An 18,341-nucleotide genomic window follows, 5' to 3' on the forward strand; every position below is an offset into this window, starting at 1 on the left:
GGGATGTGCAGGGGTTAAAAACCGGCCCGAACCGTGTAGACCCGTGACCCGAAAATGCATGAAAAGTGAAACTGAGACCCGGCCCGTTAACCCCCCGGGCAGGTCGGTTCGGGCCCGGGTTTAACCGGGTCGGGTTCGGGTTTTTTTGGGTGACCCGAAAGTGACTTCTAGCTGGGTTGCTGCTACTTTTTGAGCTGAAAATGAAGGATGGAGACTGAGCTTTATGGGCTCTATACGTGATCGTGTGCCTTGTGAATTATTGGAGGTGCCGAAGTGGTGGTGGGGAGACTCTCTGTGTTGTTTTTTTTCAACAGCAAGACAGATTTATTTTTCCCAAAAATATAATCACATGGACAAGAAGATTAAGCATAAATACTCCAAAAGAAACACACCTTGAAGACGTTGCTTCCGAATCTCGAGAGAAAGGGGAAGATTTTTTTATAATTGGTCTACTCAAAGAAAAAAGTATGAAAAAAAAAAAAAATTGTCATCGTGATTTCTAAAAAAAGTTGGTAAAATAGTGTGTAAAAGACTGTAAAACAATAAATAATTAATAATTAATTTAATAATAAATTAATACTCGTATGGGAAATTAGTGATGGAGTGAGACGTGTACATTTATCCTTCATTTACTTCGTATTAACCAATGCACCAAAATATCTCTCTCTTTGTTGCTTCACCTTCATATTTTTGACATTACATCTTCACAGATCGATTCATAGTACTACCCTAGTACTATCTCCTTTTCTCTTATATATATACAGCCATGGTTATAGTCATCGACTCAAACAAAAAAACTCTTTTATCTTACCATTTAAACTCATTCTTATTATATATATAACATATATCAGTGTATAACATCAACATATAGTTCCTCTGTTCTATTTATTTCATGGGTTATCTTTAATTTCTTCTTCTACCTCTTCTTCAAGCTTATACTACCTCTTGTTTTCTACACATATTTTCAATACAATACCATTTATTGGACATTTTTTTTGTTGTGTCGGGTTTTGGCGGGTTTGTCGGGTTTTGACGGTTTTGGACCGACCCGACCCGTGAACCGAAAATCCACGAAAAGTTGAACCGTGGCCCGACCCGTTTGGTGTCCGGGCGGGTCAGGTCGGGTCGGTTACGGTCGGGTTAGAAACGGGTCGCGAGTTTTCGGGCTAAACGCTCATCCCTAAACTCATGTGAGACTCCTTTTATCTTTGTCAAACCAACAAATAAGAGACCCTACTGACCCCATTTATCATTTTATTATCGCGTGGCCCACAAAAAAGTTGAGTTTGGGCTTTTCTTCATATTTTTTTATTTTTTTATTTTTTTTGGTTTTTTCCTTGATGGTATGTTCATTTGCAATTTATCATTTATGTATGGTATGTATTTGTTATTTGTTTCTATTCGTCATACATAAGAACTCACAAATAAGATTTTGTCAATCTTCTTTTCTCGGGCTCAGAAAAACATAAGATCATGTTTAGTGGTGGAAAAATACCTTTTGTTTTTAAGAATATTTTTTCGAGAAAAATATGAAACATAAAAAGCGTAATCAAATTAGAGTTTTGTAGGGATTGGATCGTGAAGCCTTTGAGTACATAATAATTTGGCATCCGAATTTTATAAGTTGTCTCGTTCGAGTTATGTATTTGAAGGAAAATTGGAGCTGCTATTTTATTTTCATGATGATATGGTTATTTGGAATTGAGAAAGCTATTAAGGCCTCAGCACGACACCATCATTCCTCACTGTCATGTTAGGTTTTATCTCTCCTAAAACACCTCTTTCTCACTCACTATTCACTACCAACCCACATCTTTCTCACCTCTTCCTCAACTTTTATTTTATTCTTATTTTATATTTAACAAAATTTTATAATTTAAAAGTACTTGGGAAGTCAAATGCTCGCAACTCGATAAGTGGTGGGCAAACGAAAGCACTTACCGTGGCTTAGAGAAAATGTCAATCAAAGATGATGAAGATGAAGAGTAATCTTATCATTATGTATTTCGTATTTTTATCAAGTACTATGGTTTTTAATTTTGTGTTGTCTTTTTTATTGTAATGTGTTTTGATAATAAAATGTGTTTGACTATTAAAATAAATACAAATTCTCTTCTTCACATACATAAATATATACTACACATTTACATATATAATATCTACAAAACAAATAAAATACAAAACAAAAAAAAGTTGGCCCCATCTTTCCTTCCTTTCCCTCCGTCGACCAAGTTCTACCCATCGAAAAGAAGCCACCGATGAGCTCCGCGAACCCTTGATGCCATTGGAGTCCTGGTCGACGAGTTCCACGAACCTCCCGTCGACGAGGCGTTGGCTCCGGCCTAATGGGCCTGTTGACTACTTGATTTACTGAAGTACATATGGGAATTAACTTGTGGTCCTTTTTTGCAATATTTTAAAAATCGGTATTTTAGTTATATCGGTGTGAACAAAATTTCCGGTATTATTGGTATCATCGGTATTACCGGAAATATTGATTGTTACGACTATTTTAATTTATTTTTTAATTTTTCATAAAAAATCCTACAAAAGTTGTTACAATTTAATGAAAGTAGTCAAAATACAATTATAATCCACTAAAAAATAATACCAAATAAGTATTTAATAACAAATATAAGTTTTAAAGTTCACAAATAACAAAAAAATTATCATTAAAGTATCATAAAATTAATTTTAAAAAAATTTCAAAAAAAGTTAAATGAAAATGCCAGAACGGTAATACCGGAAATACCGGTCGGTACTTAATAGTGAAAATACCAAAAAATACCGGAGGATATTTCGATACCGGTAATACCGGTATTTAAAACATTGCTTTTTTGTATATCTTTTTTTTATGTTCCACGTGCTATTGTTGTTGGGTCGGTTCTTTCCTGAGTCATGCTTTAGACTTTATAAAAAAACACTACAAAGTGAAAGCTAATGGTTTGCTTTTCATTGGTTGAGAGTTTTTTTTTCCCTTTTAGTAAGAATTTTTTTTTATTCTTTTTAAAGTTCTCGCAATTAATGCCTCGAGAAGATTATAGTTTTTTTTAGTAGTTTGATGTGATCCTAGATTGTAATAGTAACTGTAACCTTTGCTATTACTACCTTGCTAACTTGCCTTTATTTTTAGGGTTTAATATATAAAAAGGTAATTTATTTACACAAATTTCTTATTAAAAGTAACCTATTTTGTTTTCGTCTATTTAAATGACCCTATTTCCAAAAACTTCTTAATAAAGGGTATCTCGTTAGTTTTTGACAGATGACACCCGTTAAGTGCCACGTCACCGACGCCACGTCATCAGATTTGTTGACGTGGCAGTTGACTTTGACTAACTTATCCAAAATGAACATATATAAGTTAGTCAAAGTCAACTATCGCGTCAGCAAATCTGATGACGTGACATCGGTGACGTGGCACTTAACGGGCGTCGTTTGTCAAAAACTAACGAGATATCCTTTATTATGAAATTTTTGGAAATAGGGTCATTTAAATAGACGAAAACAAAATAGATTACCTTTAATAGAAAATTTGTATAAATGGGTTACCTTTTTATGTATTTTTCCCTTATTTTTAATATAACTTTGTGTTTTTTTTAAAAAAATTAGATTTTTGTAGAAAAGGTAAAATAGAAAACATTATTTTCCATTTATAGCAACTTTGGAAAAGTAGAACTTTTAAAGTTTTATTTATATTTAAATATGAAAAACTTTTTAGATTTTCTGAAAACTAAAAATGAAAATTTTGAAAATATTTTCAACTAAATGCAACCTAAGTATTAAGTAATTTGTCATGGTATGATAAAATTAACATGAGTACAAATATTGTTAAGACTTGGCTCCTCTTTTACCTTAAATCTAGATCCAATTCATAAAATTGTCTCACTAGTTATTTTGATGTAACTAGAAAGGGTAGGTCGGTTGCTAAAACGTAATTTAACTCATGTTGTTACCTTTTGCCTTTTTTTTGTGTGTGTGTACACTTGTAAAATGTTCTGTTAGGGGAAAAAAAAAAGCTTTAGTGAAGTGTTATATATAAGTTTCAAAATTTTATCAAATTTTAACATATGCTTTTTAATTGTGCTTGTATACTATAAAACACTAGCAAATGACTGTAATCCTTCACAAGTAAAGTACGGTTAGACCGCTACAATGAGTCAAACAAACCTTATAAATAAATTGTGAAAACGTGTTCATGTTTTTATTTTTCTTTGAAATATGACATCGTTCTAGCTGATTATGGTATGTGCTTAATATCACTGTCACTATATAAGATAAGTTGTATCAAAAGAAAGAAGGTTAATTAGTTTTAGGTTGATTTTTAATAATATGAATTAGATTGATTAATATTTTTTTTAAAGAATGGCCAAATACTCAAATACCACACATGTTAACCAATTCCCACATAAAAATATTGAGCCAAACACAACAACAACGACAAAATAAATATACAAAAGACAATATATGATATATCTATTCGCGTAAATTCATAAATACATCGAATGGAAAAGACATAGAATGGAAAATTGAGGAAAACAAACAAACCAACAGATTTTCGTGCGATCCCTAGATAAATAGTTGCAAATTCTGAAATGCCAAAGGAGTTTAAGTTGCCCCGTATGTTGTATACGATATCAAGATCGGTTTCTAGCTCGACATCACATCGTACATTATGGAGTTGATATAATCTACATCCCCTGCCACCATCTTATATACATATGTTGCCATTAATATATATTATGTCTCACTAAGCAGGACCATAGGGTCCATGGCAAAATTAAGGTGGTGTTGAGTGATTAGTAAGAGAGGGAAGGTTTGTTAGTTATGATAGTATTGATATAATGGTTGTATGTGGTGAATGGTAACCATGTGGTTTGTTCACAATTTAGGTCTTTGCATAAAAAAGGATAGCATCTTCCATGGGATATCCAATGGCCACAATCCCTTTTTTCTCTACCTTTTTTATTTTTTACTCTTTTGCACTTTTTTTCCCCTCTATTTATGGTTGATGGTTGGTATTCTTTTGTTCAATGACTCGATGTATGATGAGTACTTTTTTTAAAACACATATGTTGGAAAAAACGATCAAATGCATGACGATATCCTTGAATATTTGATATATTTCATGTTGGCAAACCCCAATGTGGGTTTGAGTTATTGATTTTCGAACCAAAATTTAGTCCGCTTTCACTAAGCCAAAACGAAATCGGTAGTTTACATGGAAAAAGAAGGTTCGTTGATAGAAATTAGTTGAAACGGGCATAAGATTGGTTTTTAAGTGTCTGTCCGTATAAGAGATTATTATAACTGATGATTCGTATCCAATATACTACTCGTATCATTTTTTTTATCATTATTAATGGGGTGTCTGGGATTGATTTTTCAACAAGATTTTTTATTTATTGAGTTTTGAAATCACGGAAAATCTATTTTAAACGTTTGCTAAAAAATTAACGATTTGGAGGAGTGAAAGCACATAAATCTAAAAGTAAGTCACCGCCTACTACACCAAAATGCAAATTATGACATTTATGCCCCTGCTATCTATTTTACCCAAATACCCCTTTTATAACCCACCGTTTCCCTCACACTTCCTCATTACCTAAATTCATTCAACACCAATATTTCATCCCCTAATTCATTCATCACCGTCTAGTTTCTAGTGGATCAGTAAATGATTGAAAACTAATTTATATTATCCTTCACTTTTTTATATATATTTAAACCTAACAAAAACTAAAATATATATTATTTTTATTATAATATTAAATATAGATAGATATTCACTTCCATATTTATGTATTCTTTAGCCTATAAATACAAGGCTTTAGGTTGTAATCCCACAAATAATAAGAATAGCTCTTCTCCTCTCTCAATTCTCATCTCATTCTTCTCTTCTATCTTCATATTATAACACGTTATCAACACGATAGCCTCTATATCTTAAAAATAAAACTTTCGGCTGACGACCTTCTCTTGAGCACGACGACAATTCAATTGAAACAAGAGACTCCATATATGCATGATTGCTTTTAGGTAATTATAAATGAGGTAATTTTTGCCAAGATTATTAATTTAATCATCTAATTCTATATCTCATTCGTATAAAATTTTTATTATTATTCGAAAAGCCATTTAAATCTGATAACTTAATTCATGATTACAAAGTTTAATTTTTTCAATTTTATGAATAATTAAATCGTGATGTTGGTGGCTAACTAAACTAATAATTAGTTTAAGTCTCAAAACTCTTACATAAATTGTCGAGGTACAATTTTTATTAATCATCACATATTAATTAGTCGTCAATCTTTTTGTGGTATAATCTCTATTAATATTTGTTATAGTCATCGAATGAAACAAGGTTTTTCTTTTGAATTATGATGGTCCGAATTCGCTACTAATAATATTTGAACTTGGTTACGGCCTTGTTTATCCGACAAGTAGTTGGATTTGGGTGACTATCATAACTAAAAAGAAAAATATATGTTTTGTTCATGCTTCTATTATTTGTGTTATACATATGTATGTTTGAATGATTTATCTGAATTGACCATTAACGGTAGCTAAACTTGATTACGATCATATTTAGCTCGACAAATAGTTCGATTTGGATAAATATATTTGAAGTACAATTTAATTGACGACATGGATATATGAAGAAAAAAAATAATACATATGTTTTTATGCTTCTATTATTTGTGTTATACAAATAGATCTTTGATATTGCACTATGTGATTTCAAATTCTTGATATATAATTATATATCCATACGTGCTATTAAACATGATGTAAAATCATAATAAATAAAAAAGGATGTAAAATCATATGTTTGTTACTCTTTTGCTAACCATTGAAAAAGTGGTACAGCTAAATATAGATCTGGTTTAACACACGGTATTGATTGTTAATTACTAGTTGGTGGATATTTGAAGAAAGATGGCATAAATTTAATACTACGTAAAATTTTAGAGTGGTCATTATTAAGTAGTCTTGCACTTTAAAAGAAGAGGATATTTGCTAGATTTGTCATCAAGGGTTAAATGGTAAGTAATATGATAGAAAGGCTTTAAAGTGTTCTTACTCACATTATCACGTCAGATTTATTGCTTTATCATGTTATTGCTTTTATTTACTGTATTTGCAAAAAGTATTTGGATTATTACCGAAGAAGAAGAAGATAATGTGCTGCATGAACATAAATGATTATTTGTATACAACTAGACATAACAAAGTAAAAACAAAACAAATTCGGTGAACTCGTTTATCTCGATGATCGTTTTAGTCCTTTAGTTAAGTCGCTTGCCCAATGGGCCGATTTGCTTAAAATTCATCTTGGCATCGGATATGTTGCTTGATTTATTTATTTATTTATTTTATTTTTCAAAATTATAAACAGAAAATACACACTATTTCACATATATAATTGGAAGGTGCTAAAATTTAACTACGGTTATTTATATATGGACATTTTTTTAGATAATTCACGAGATTGGATTATATATGATTTATGATGATATTATAAAGCACATCATATTTGTGTGATTAATTTAATTTGGTGCCTCTATTTTCATATGTGATATTTGATGATAGTGAAATCATATGTGGTTTTAATATTTTAATTTTGTGAATGGGAATGTGGTTATTTTTGTTATTCACTAAGATGAATCATAACTAAGGTTATGCATAAGAAACTTGAAGGTTTCCTCACTAATTGATATTTTCGTTATTCACTAAGGTGAATCATAACTATGGTTATGCATAAGAAACTTAAAAGTTTCATCTTTTTGGATTGAATAAAAAATAACATGATCAAAGTTATGTTAAAAGATCATGTAGTTCTTTGCTACTCTTTGAATTTATTCAAAGCATAAATAATTGTAGCTCATAAAAGTAAATAACAACGGTTATTTACAATGACAATTGAATCTAATATGAGGCTAATAAACTAAGGTTTATTATGCAAGAGTTACAAGTAACTACATATTCTCGTATTTTGTAGTTACAATAAAAAATATTGCAAAGGTGGAAATAGTTATTATTGATATAACGAATTCATCAATCTCCAAATAATCTTGGAGACACAATTAAAGTTGGATAAGACCACTTTGCAAGAGCATGAAAAATCAATGATTTTTCTCCAACATCACCTCCATGAGGATTTTAAAAGCAAATACATAACGATGAAAGACTGGTTGGAATCGTGTCAACGCTTGAATATTTAACGGTGAAATACCCGTTGCAATTATGAGAAATCTCAATGGTTAGTTGACAATTATTACAAATCAAAAGCTCTTAATGATTCTTTATAGAGAATCATAACTACATGTTATGTCAAATGGACTAAACTTATTTTTGATTTTGTTGGATCAAAAATTGTATGATTTGCTAATAACATCAGTTTATTACGCAACATGGTTATCGAATACCATGCAATTATGTCAAATATTTAAAAGAAATATCATAACTAGAGTATGTTTATTTGACATGAAGTTGTTTTAAAATTCTCCGTAGAAAATGATATGGATATGCCATTGATTACTACTACTTGTGGTTTATAAATAATAAAGAACAAAAGGTTCTTGTGTGATTCTTTGAACACATTCAAAGCATAAATAGCTATAAGTTATCGATTTTTTTTTTTGACATTATTTGTCATTTCAATAAATTACGTCATGTAGTTCAAAAGTTCTTAATGATTCTTCGTTGGGAATCATTACTATAAATTATTGTGCAACAATATACAGCTTTTGATTTTGTTGGATCAAAGTTTGGTTGGATTATCAATATCCATGGGATTATGTCAAAAATTTGACATAAAATACTATAATGAATTGGCATATGAAAACTTCAAGTTTTTGAAACACCTCCATTTTCTTGAAGAAAGAATCACCAAATTTGTGTGATATAATCACGAAGATCCATTATAAGAGCACATCAAAATTTGTGACAATGGTCATAAGAATTATATGATAATCATAAACATGTGATACTTCCAAAGACTTGTTATAATTAGTTGCACATGAAGTTGAAATTTGTCAAATATACGCGAGTACAACTTCACATGGATGCTCATGAAGTAGCAATATGATAAAATATTTCTAAAGCCGTTTAACGGTGTGGTATCCATTCACTAAAGTGAATGCAATTACATGTGATCGGAATGATCAATATGTGTCATGGTCATAGAAATTTAAAAATCTAAGTGTTTCTTAAGAACACAAGATGACACTAGCAATGATCGATTTCTATATGATCAAATGATCATGAGAGTTCACTTATCATAGTGTTTCTGTTATGAACACGAGTTGTCACAATGAGTGACCAAATTATCAGTGACTAAAGAAAAACGATTATATACCATATGTCGTTATTTCACTTCAAAGACATTTATATATGTATTCAAGATTGTCATATTATTGACATATTGTTGGTTCCTAAAGAGCTACTTCGATAGCTAATATAATTTGATCAAAAGGGACAACATTTAAAAGTAAATGATACACTTTGGTATCATCGTTGTATATGAACTATACAATGCAAAATGCACTTGAATCAACATATGGTCATAACTAAAAGTTTATGAACCATGATTTTGTTATTATTGTTTGGCATGACTGGTTAGACCATCCCGAGTCATTATGATGCAAAAGAGAATCCGTAGATTCTTCAAAGTAATGAGTTCATAAGCTCTTAGAAAATATCAATTATTCACCAATTGCTAGCCAAGTGGGGACGAATTCCCTTATATATATAAAGATGATACAAAAGGATGTATGTGGCCTATACATCTAATATACCATTTAGTTATTCAAAAGCGATGCATCGTCTAAATGGTCATATATCATGAATAGCGCAACATGAAGTTTGCGTCAAAAGTGGCTTAGCTAATACGATTGCGAGTATTCGTAAATGGTGGTGAATCTTAAAGCGCTTATTAAGCGTCTATTGCAAATTAAATGATTATGGGAGTAAAACTCTAAATTATATGTTTGGGCAAAGTCATTATACAATATGTTCTTGCATCATGTCAACAAAATAAAATAGTTCCTCTCTGTTATCTTGGATATGATATATATTCTATAACAATGCAAAAAGATGTATCTCAAAAGAGGAATATATTCAGGGGGAGAGATCAAACAATGTATTGTGTGAGCTTACTAACATGAACATAAGGTCCATATGGTGATTGATTCACTTGAGTCTGACAATTGACTTACACGCTCACTAAATCAAATACAACCATATACACTTATTTCAATGCTCCAAATTGATCGTATCTCAAAATGATGACTTATATGAGTCTATGAAAAGCGCACAAAAAGATATCGATTCCAAATAAAAAGCCTCGGGAAAAAAAGGAGCAATAAATGTGATGGTCATGTCGAGGTAAAAAGACCCAAACATGTGTCTTAAAGAGACAATAGACATGATGGTTCATGAAAAACCGATGATACTTGAATAATGAAGAGATCTCTTACAAACATATATCATGTCAAGTATTGCATTGAATCAAAAGCATGGAATCGAAATGAGATTGATGTCGAAAACAATTATATATACTATATGGCGCTAAATATTATGCGTGCAAATTTTAAGAGCATATATGCTATGAGGTGCAAGAATTGAGATACGTTGGCTAAAAATAACAAGATGAATAATGCTACCGAATATTTAAAGCCTCTTATCGTGCACGAAATTATGGACATGAAATCCATGCATAAGAATGTGTAGCATACTTTATATAAATCGGTCTTTGTGCTATAGCGAAATGAGAAATTGATATATTGACGTATATAGTGCAAATGATGCTACAATAGATTTTCGCAAAGACCTAATATATTTCTCCCATGGTTGATCATATTATCAGTAGATTTGAATACCGCGATATACAAATAGCTATTTGTATCTCCTTGCCATCATTAGAGCCCGAAAATGGCTTAAAGTTTTACATAGATATAAAATGCTTGGAGCATGAATTATAATTCTGATGATCAACATATATATGAATGGTTCTAATGAACAATATTGGTTTTGAGATTATAGTGTTATTACATGGCCAAACAAGATATGTGTATGGCACAATTGCCCGCATGTTATATCATCAATTGCGAGGCATAATTTTTCAAGTTGGATATCCAAGGGGGAGATTAATTCATATATAATTAAAGAATGGATGATCCAAATTCATATAATTGAATCTCATGAAAAGATTGATATAATACAACTTAGTGTTGTATTATCTCAAAAAATCGAGCATAAATTAAATGAGACTATTGTCCATTTATGAAAATATATTGACGAAAGGTCAAAGAACTTCAAAATTGGATAGGCTTACTCACTATGTTATTATCGGTTTTCGAACCGCAAATGGGATGTTGATTTTATCAATACTAATGATTATTGCATATCCCCGATATTACATCATTCTATAAATGTGTTAGCAATAAATGACTCCGAATCAACAAGCTATCAGTGGATGAAACTGAAGACATACTTTGATACATGAGATATGAGATTATTTGATCAAAAGAGTTCATTTGCTATGATATTACAAGATTTCATGGAGATCAAGCACTCGTTAACAACTATATCATCTAGCTATGAAGATGGTCATAGTCAAAGATCAATAATGAAGACACCCAAGAAGAATGCAGCCTCAAGACTAGCAAGTAATGTTCAACGTTATCATTTGAAGATAATGTGGTGTATATAGTTCAAGCTCAAACAATGATAGAGTCAATCTCGACATATGATCAACAAGACGGTGACATATTCAATCTTCATCAAACCCGATCGAGCAATAATTTGGCAGATTATTGATTCATTTATACAAAATTGAAATTTGATATTTTCAAAGACGGATATTCAAATGAGGAGGAGTATTATACGCGCTGCACTCTTTTTCCCTTCATCGAGTTTTTATCCCACTGGGTTTTTCTTGGTAAGGTTTTTAATGAGACAGCAAGCATCACATTGCGTATAATATATTGTGAATATCTAAGGGGGAGTATTATAATATTAAATATAGATAGATATTCACTTCCATATTTATGTATTCTCTAGCCTATAAATACAAGGCTTTGGTTGTAATCCCACAAATAATAAGAATAGCTCTTCTCGTCTCTCAATTCTTTTCTTCTATCTTCATATTATAACAATTTTAGTATTATTATTTATACAGATTTGACGTCATAAAGTTGTTATATATACAACTGTTCATATAAATTGGGGCCTTGGGCCACAGAAACCTTTTATCGATATCAAAGCCTACATACAACTTTCAACTAATGACTAAACCTCAGTAAAGAAGCCCATCAGTTTCTTGGGCCATCAAGAGAAACTATATATTATCATGTATGCTCTTGGCAATTCGAGTATGGCCTTCTCATAAATAAAGACTCCGTATTTTTTAGGTATATAAATTATTACATGTTTCATTCATACTCATATATCATATCATTTGTCTTAAGTCTTAACCATCATTAAGGATCTAGATGAATGGGCCACAATATGTTTGGTCATTAAGGTAGTGAAATTAATGAATATGCATAAAAAAAGCAGACATAAATGAATTAAATGTAATGAAATATTTGTGCTTCCTTCAAAATTAGCGTAATGATATTACATGAAAACTAAAATAACTTTTACTAAACGAATAAACGATCATATGATTGGCATTTGGTCTTTTCAATAGCAAACAAAATTACAACACAAAAGAAAGTAATCTTGTAAATGAATCCAATCAATTTAAATTTTTTTTAAAAGAAAGTAATTTTGAGAATAAATTCTTCCTCTGGCTCGAAGCTAAGCATTATATAAGCACTTTTCCACAAGACCTTTAAAGTGTGCTTTACCATTCTAATTCATTATTCAGAATGTTTTCCCTCTATAGTTTATTTTTAAAATCTAATCTATTTTAAATACCTCAAATAATTCTAAACTACCTTATACTTAAGATCGAACCTGGACTACTTCGTTTCGAAAAACCAAAAGTTCCTAATAAAAAGGCAACACGAGAACCCTCTATATATATTGTACGACTAGCCTCCGTATATCATTATAAATTTGAGCAATGATATTAATGATATATAGACCTATGATGGACCGTTTGGTTCACATAATGTTTTTGGAAGGAATAGAATTTTTCGAAGGAATTGGAATCTGAAAGAATGGAATTTGACGAAATGTTTTTGATTTTTTGAGAATTCAAATAAAGGAAGGAATGAAATTCCTTCCTCCATGCCCAAAGAATGGAGATTCCATCAAATAATGGAATGTTTACATTCTTACAGAATGAGATTCTTCCTTCTTTGAACAACCAAACGCACTAAGGAATGGAATTCAATTCTAATTCCATCAAATTTCATCAAATTCCATCAAATTTTGTGAAACAAACGCGACAATCTGTCTCACACATGAAATGTACTTTTTCTCTTTTATCTGATCTCTATCCTTGATTTTTACACATAAACCAATCAAATATTTAAGACTATCTTTAAACACAAAATTTCCAAAACTTGAAAGTGCCAAATTTAGTGAGTTGTGGAGCGCGCTTTTATATATATAGAGAAAAAACAAAAGTAACTTAATAAGTTAATATATCTTTTGGAAATGTTGTACCCAAAAGAATGTTGTACCCAAAAGAATGTGTCATGGAGGGACAAATTACTAAAGTTGTTGTTCCAAGAGTGTTTGATGAAAAGAGGAAGTAGATTCTGATAAACCACTTTTGTTTAACTATAAAGAACCAAAGTTTATCTTAGATATGTTGTCAAAAATTTTGTAGTATCCAAAAAAAATGGCTAAAGCCGTACCTCCATCTCGAGAATCGACCACTACAGGGTCAAGGAGCTCCATATTGACTAAGACGATCGTTACAGTCTTGGTGGCGCTCATAGTCATGATTGGTCTAACCATTTTAATCATTTGGCTAAGCATCAGGCCCAAAAAGCCCGTTTTCGCGATCCATAGTGGTTTGATCCAAAACTACAATTTATCTAAAGACCACCACCTTAGTGCATCTTACAATTTCATCCTTAAGTCATTCAATCCAAGCAAAAGAATGTCGATTCAATACAAGAAGACTGATATTTCGGTTATGTTTGAACAAATAACTATCGCTAGGGGTGCCATCGACCCATGGCATCAACAAAAGAAGAGCGGAAAGAACTTTAAGTTAGACCTCGCGTCAAGTAACGTGGAGTTATCTGGAACGGTATCCCAACACCTAGAGTTGGCGAAGTCGTTGAATCAAGTTGTGTTAGACATTAAGCTAAAGGGTAAACTAAGATCAAAATCAGGAATATGGTTAACAAAATATCATCATATGAAAGTCTCATGTGTACATGTTGTGGTACACTTTTCTAATTCCTCATCAAAGGGGTCTGGAGAGACATTGTGTGATGTTGATATTTGAATTGTATTTTTTATATTGTGTTTTGATTACATGCTTGTTGATTTTATGTTTCAATGATTCAAGATGTACTTATTTTTTAGAGTAAATTACACTTTTTGTCCCTGAAGTTGGCACGTTTTTCACTTTTGATCCCTAAACTTTAAAAATTACAATTTTGACCTTAAAGTTGGTCAATTTTTTCAATAATCGTCCTTTGGCCTTACGGCGTTAAAAAATGGCCGTTAAAGTACGCACGTGCTAGACACGTGAGGGCACCAATGTCATTTCACCTTACACCGAGGAACGAAAAGTGAAAAATAGCTACATGAGGGACGAAAAGTGAAAAAATAGCTACTTGAGGGACGAAAAATGAAAATCATACAAATAAATTTATTTTTCCATTCTTTTTTTTCCGATCAACTTTTCCGATGGAATTTTCCGACTAGACATTTATTTCCCTTTTACCCCCAAGCCTCTCTAATCACCACCACCACCTAATAACCACCAACAATAGCCGCCGCTACCAGCCACCGCCATCTATAACCAACACCAGTCACCGTCGTCTATAACCACCACGAGCCACTGCCACCCACCGCCTCCTCCGGCCATCGCCGCCTATAATTACCACCAGCCACCGCCACTACAATCAACACCGGCCACCACTGCCTACAATCACCACCAGCCACTGCTGACTACAATTACAACCAAACACCGCCGTCTACAGTCATCTCCAACCACCGTCGTCTACATTCACCACCAACCAATCAACCGCCGACGACTAGAATCATCACAACCCAACCGCCGCCACCTAGAATCACCACCATCCACCGTCCCCCTTTCAATTAAAATCAAAATTTAGAGAAAAAAAAAAGATGACTGACATTTTTGAACTATAATTTGTTTGATTGGTTGTGTTTTGAATATCATGAATTTGAGTAAATGATTTTGTTTGTGGTTTAGATTTGGATTCAAAATCGAGTTTTTATTAGGTATCATCGGAAAATAAACGTCTAGTTGGAAATTCCATCGGTAAAAATGATCGAAAAAAGAAAAATTGGAAGAATAAATTTATTTGTATGATTTTCATTTTTCGTCCCTCAAGTAGCTGTTTTTTCACTTTTCGTCCCTCAAGTAGCTATTTTTTTTTACTTTTCGTCCCTCGGTGTAAAGTGAAATGACATTGGTGCCCTCACGTGTCTAACACGTGCATATGTTAACGGCCATTTTTAAACGCCGTAAGGCCAAAGAACGATTATTGAAAAAATTGGCCAACTTTATGGTCAAAGTTGTAATTTTTAAAGTTTAGGGATCAAAAGTGAAAAACGTGCCAACTTTAGAGACGAAAAGTGTAATTTACTCTATTTTTTAAAGGTTGTATTTAATTTATTAAGATACTTTTATCTTTGATATTATATTATATGAATATCAACTCTTTTCCTCTTTTTTTTTTCTTCAAATTATAAATTTGATATACTTAAATGCCCTTTTATTATTCAACAAAGCTATCACTTAACATATTAGGTGTACTAAAACTTACTCTTAATAAAATACGGAGTAATTTGCAATATCTATCTATCAACTCTTAAAACAATTAAACTACACCTATTTATACCAATTACATTTACATCAATAGTTCCACTACTCGTCGTCGTCACCACCCATCAATATTGTCACCATTACCGCTGCATCACAGGACCATTAATTATAGTATGTATAAAAGTTAGCTTACTCATTCCATAATACACACAACTTTGATAATATAATAATTTTCTTACATGTTCAAACAGAATTAAGCTATATTTATCTTCTTTCTTTTTTCTTTCTTTCCAAGTTTTTCATTTTTTTCATCTCATTTGTTAATTCCAAAAAAAAACTTTGATATGTGAATAAAATAGTTATATTTTTATGAGTTTTATTAATGACGGGCTATTAGTATTAATTAATTTGATGCATTAAAATTTATACTTTGCTTTGTGAAAATTCAAGAGGGCGGTTATTAATATATAAAGTCCTTCTTTTTATGTATGTAATAAGCTGTTAATGACAACCCTTATAGCTGTTGTTACCATTTTCTTATTTTTATTTACATTTTTTAAATCATGTTAGTTTTGTCACATTCTTTTTCCCTTTAATTCTTCACTATCAAATTTATACTTGAATACACCTCACATTATCTTACAATACTTAACAATATACTCAATCAATATAATACTTAACAATATAAAACAAAAGAGAATTTCTTCATGACCTCAATGAATCATTTCACCTACTCATTTTACCCGTTGATATCTTCTAACCCTCATTTAAAGGTTATATCAAAGAATATTTTGTGGTAGTGATATTTGTTATGAATAGACCAAAACTATATTATAAGTTTATTACTACCCAAAATTTATCTTTCAACATTGTATCCGTTGTTTCTTCAATTCTTTTAGTTGCTTGTCTTAATGAGAACTAGTAAATTTCGAGGGCCGTTGAAATGGTTACATTATTGAGGTGTATTTGCGTTGAATTTTCAACCGATTAATGTAAATCATTTTGTCATAAATATGTTTGTTTAAAAGTATTTAAGAAACCAAGAAGTAACCCGTAATAGAAAACCCGAACGAATGCAATGTGACAAAATCTTCGATATATTAGTTGACAATTCAAGCGAGATGTGGTTTGACAAAATCTGAATATTGATACGAGATGTGGTCACAAAAAGGTTCAATGATGTAAAAGAAGTGTGAATATAAACAAATAGTAACCCGTGCTAGAAAATACGAACGTGATGCAATGTGACAAAAACACAAATGCTAGTACGGGATATGACGTGGATGAATCAATGTGCAAAAAACCAAAAAATAACCTGTAATAGAAAACCCAAACAGATTATAACTTGGCAAAATCCTCAATATAACGGGATACGATGTAGAAACATGCGAGTAGTGGTAAAGAGTGTGGCCAAAAAAAGTTTAGATGGACCAAAAAAAAAGTGAAAAAAGCCAATAAGTAGTGCCCCGTCGTAGTATAAAAATCTGAATGGGATACAATGTGGCAAAATCCGAATAATGATAGGATTGTAAAGTAAGCGAATAGTAACTCGCCACATAGGCAAAAAAAAGTTTAGATGGACCAAAATAAAAAAAACGTGAAAATAGCCAAGTAGTGCTTCGCCGTAGATAAAAATCCGAACGAGATACAATGTGGCAAAATCTGAATAATGATACGGGTTGTAACGTAAGCGAATAGTAATTCGCCACATAGACAGTTACTATTCACATACATTTGTTTTAATAATGTATATAACTGGGTGGTTACATCCCTCCCAATAAGCGGGTTTTTTGAATAAGTTTTATAGACGGAAAATAATAAAATCCTAAACATTTTAAAAGTATATGTAGTATTCATTTGGTTCAAAATAAAGCATAGGTGGTTCTGTCTCGCCCAATAAGCGGGTTTTCTGAAAAAGTCTTTGTTTATAGACGGAAAATAATAAAATCCAGAACATTTTTAAAAGTATATGTAGTATTCATTTGGTTCAAAATAAAGCAAATAACATAATAAATAAAGTTGTCACGTCTCATATACTATTCTTTTTCTCACGTGTTGTCGTTGTTATCCATTTTCCTTTTTAAAAGAAATACCACAACTACATCAACATGTTTATCTTCAAAAAAAAAAAAAACATGACAAAAAAAAATTTAACAATCCAAAAAACATTTAACAATCAAAAAATTAGAAACAATTTTTAGTTCCATATACTATAAAACTGAAAAGGATTTGAAATAATAAAAACAAAAAGTAGAAGATGCCATTAAAACATGGGGTTTTTTGTTTATAAAGGTACTGAAGTTGTCCATTTTTACTTTAGGAGGTACTATTCTTTAATTTCGTATAATGTGGGTTATATCGTAACAAAACGCACCTGTTGTAGAGACCAAAACAACTATCCGGT

Source organism: Erigeron canadensis, chromosome 9 (assembly GCF_010389155.1).
Source record: "Erigeron canadensis isolate Cc75 chromosome 9, C_canadensis_v1, whole genome shotgun sequence".
NCBI classification, from domain to species: Eukaryota; Viridiplantae; Streptophyta; class Magnoliopsida; order Asterales; family Asteraceae; genus Erigeron; species Erigeron canadensis.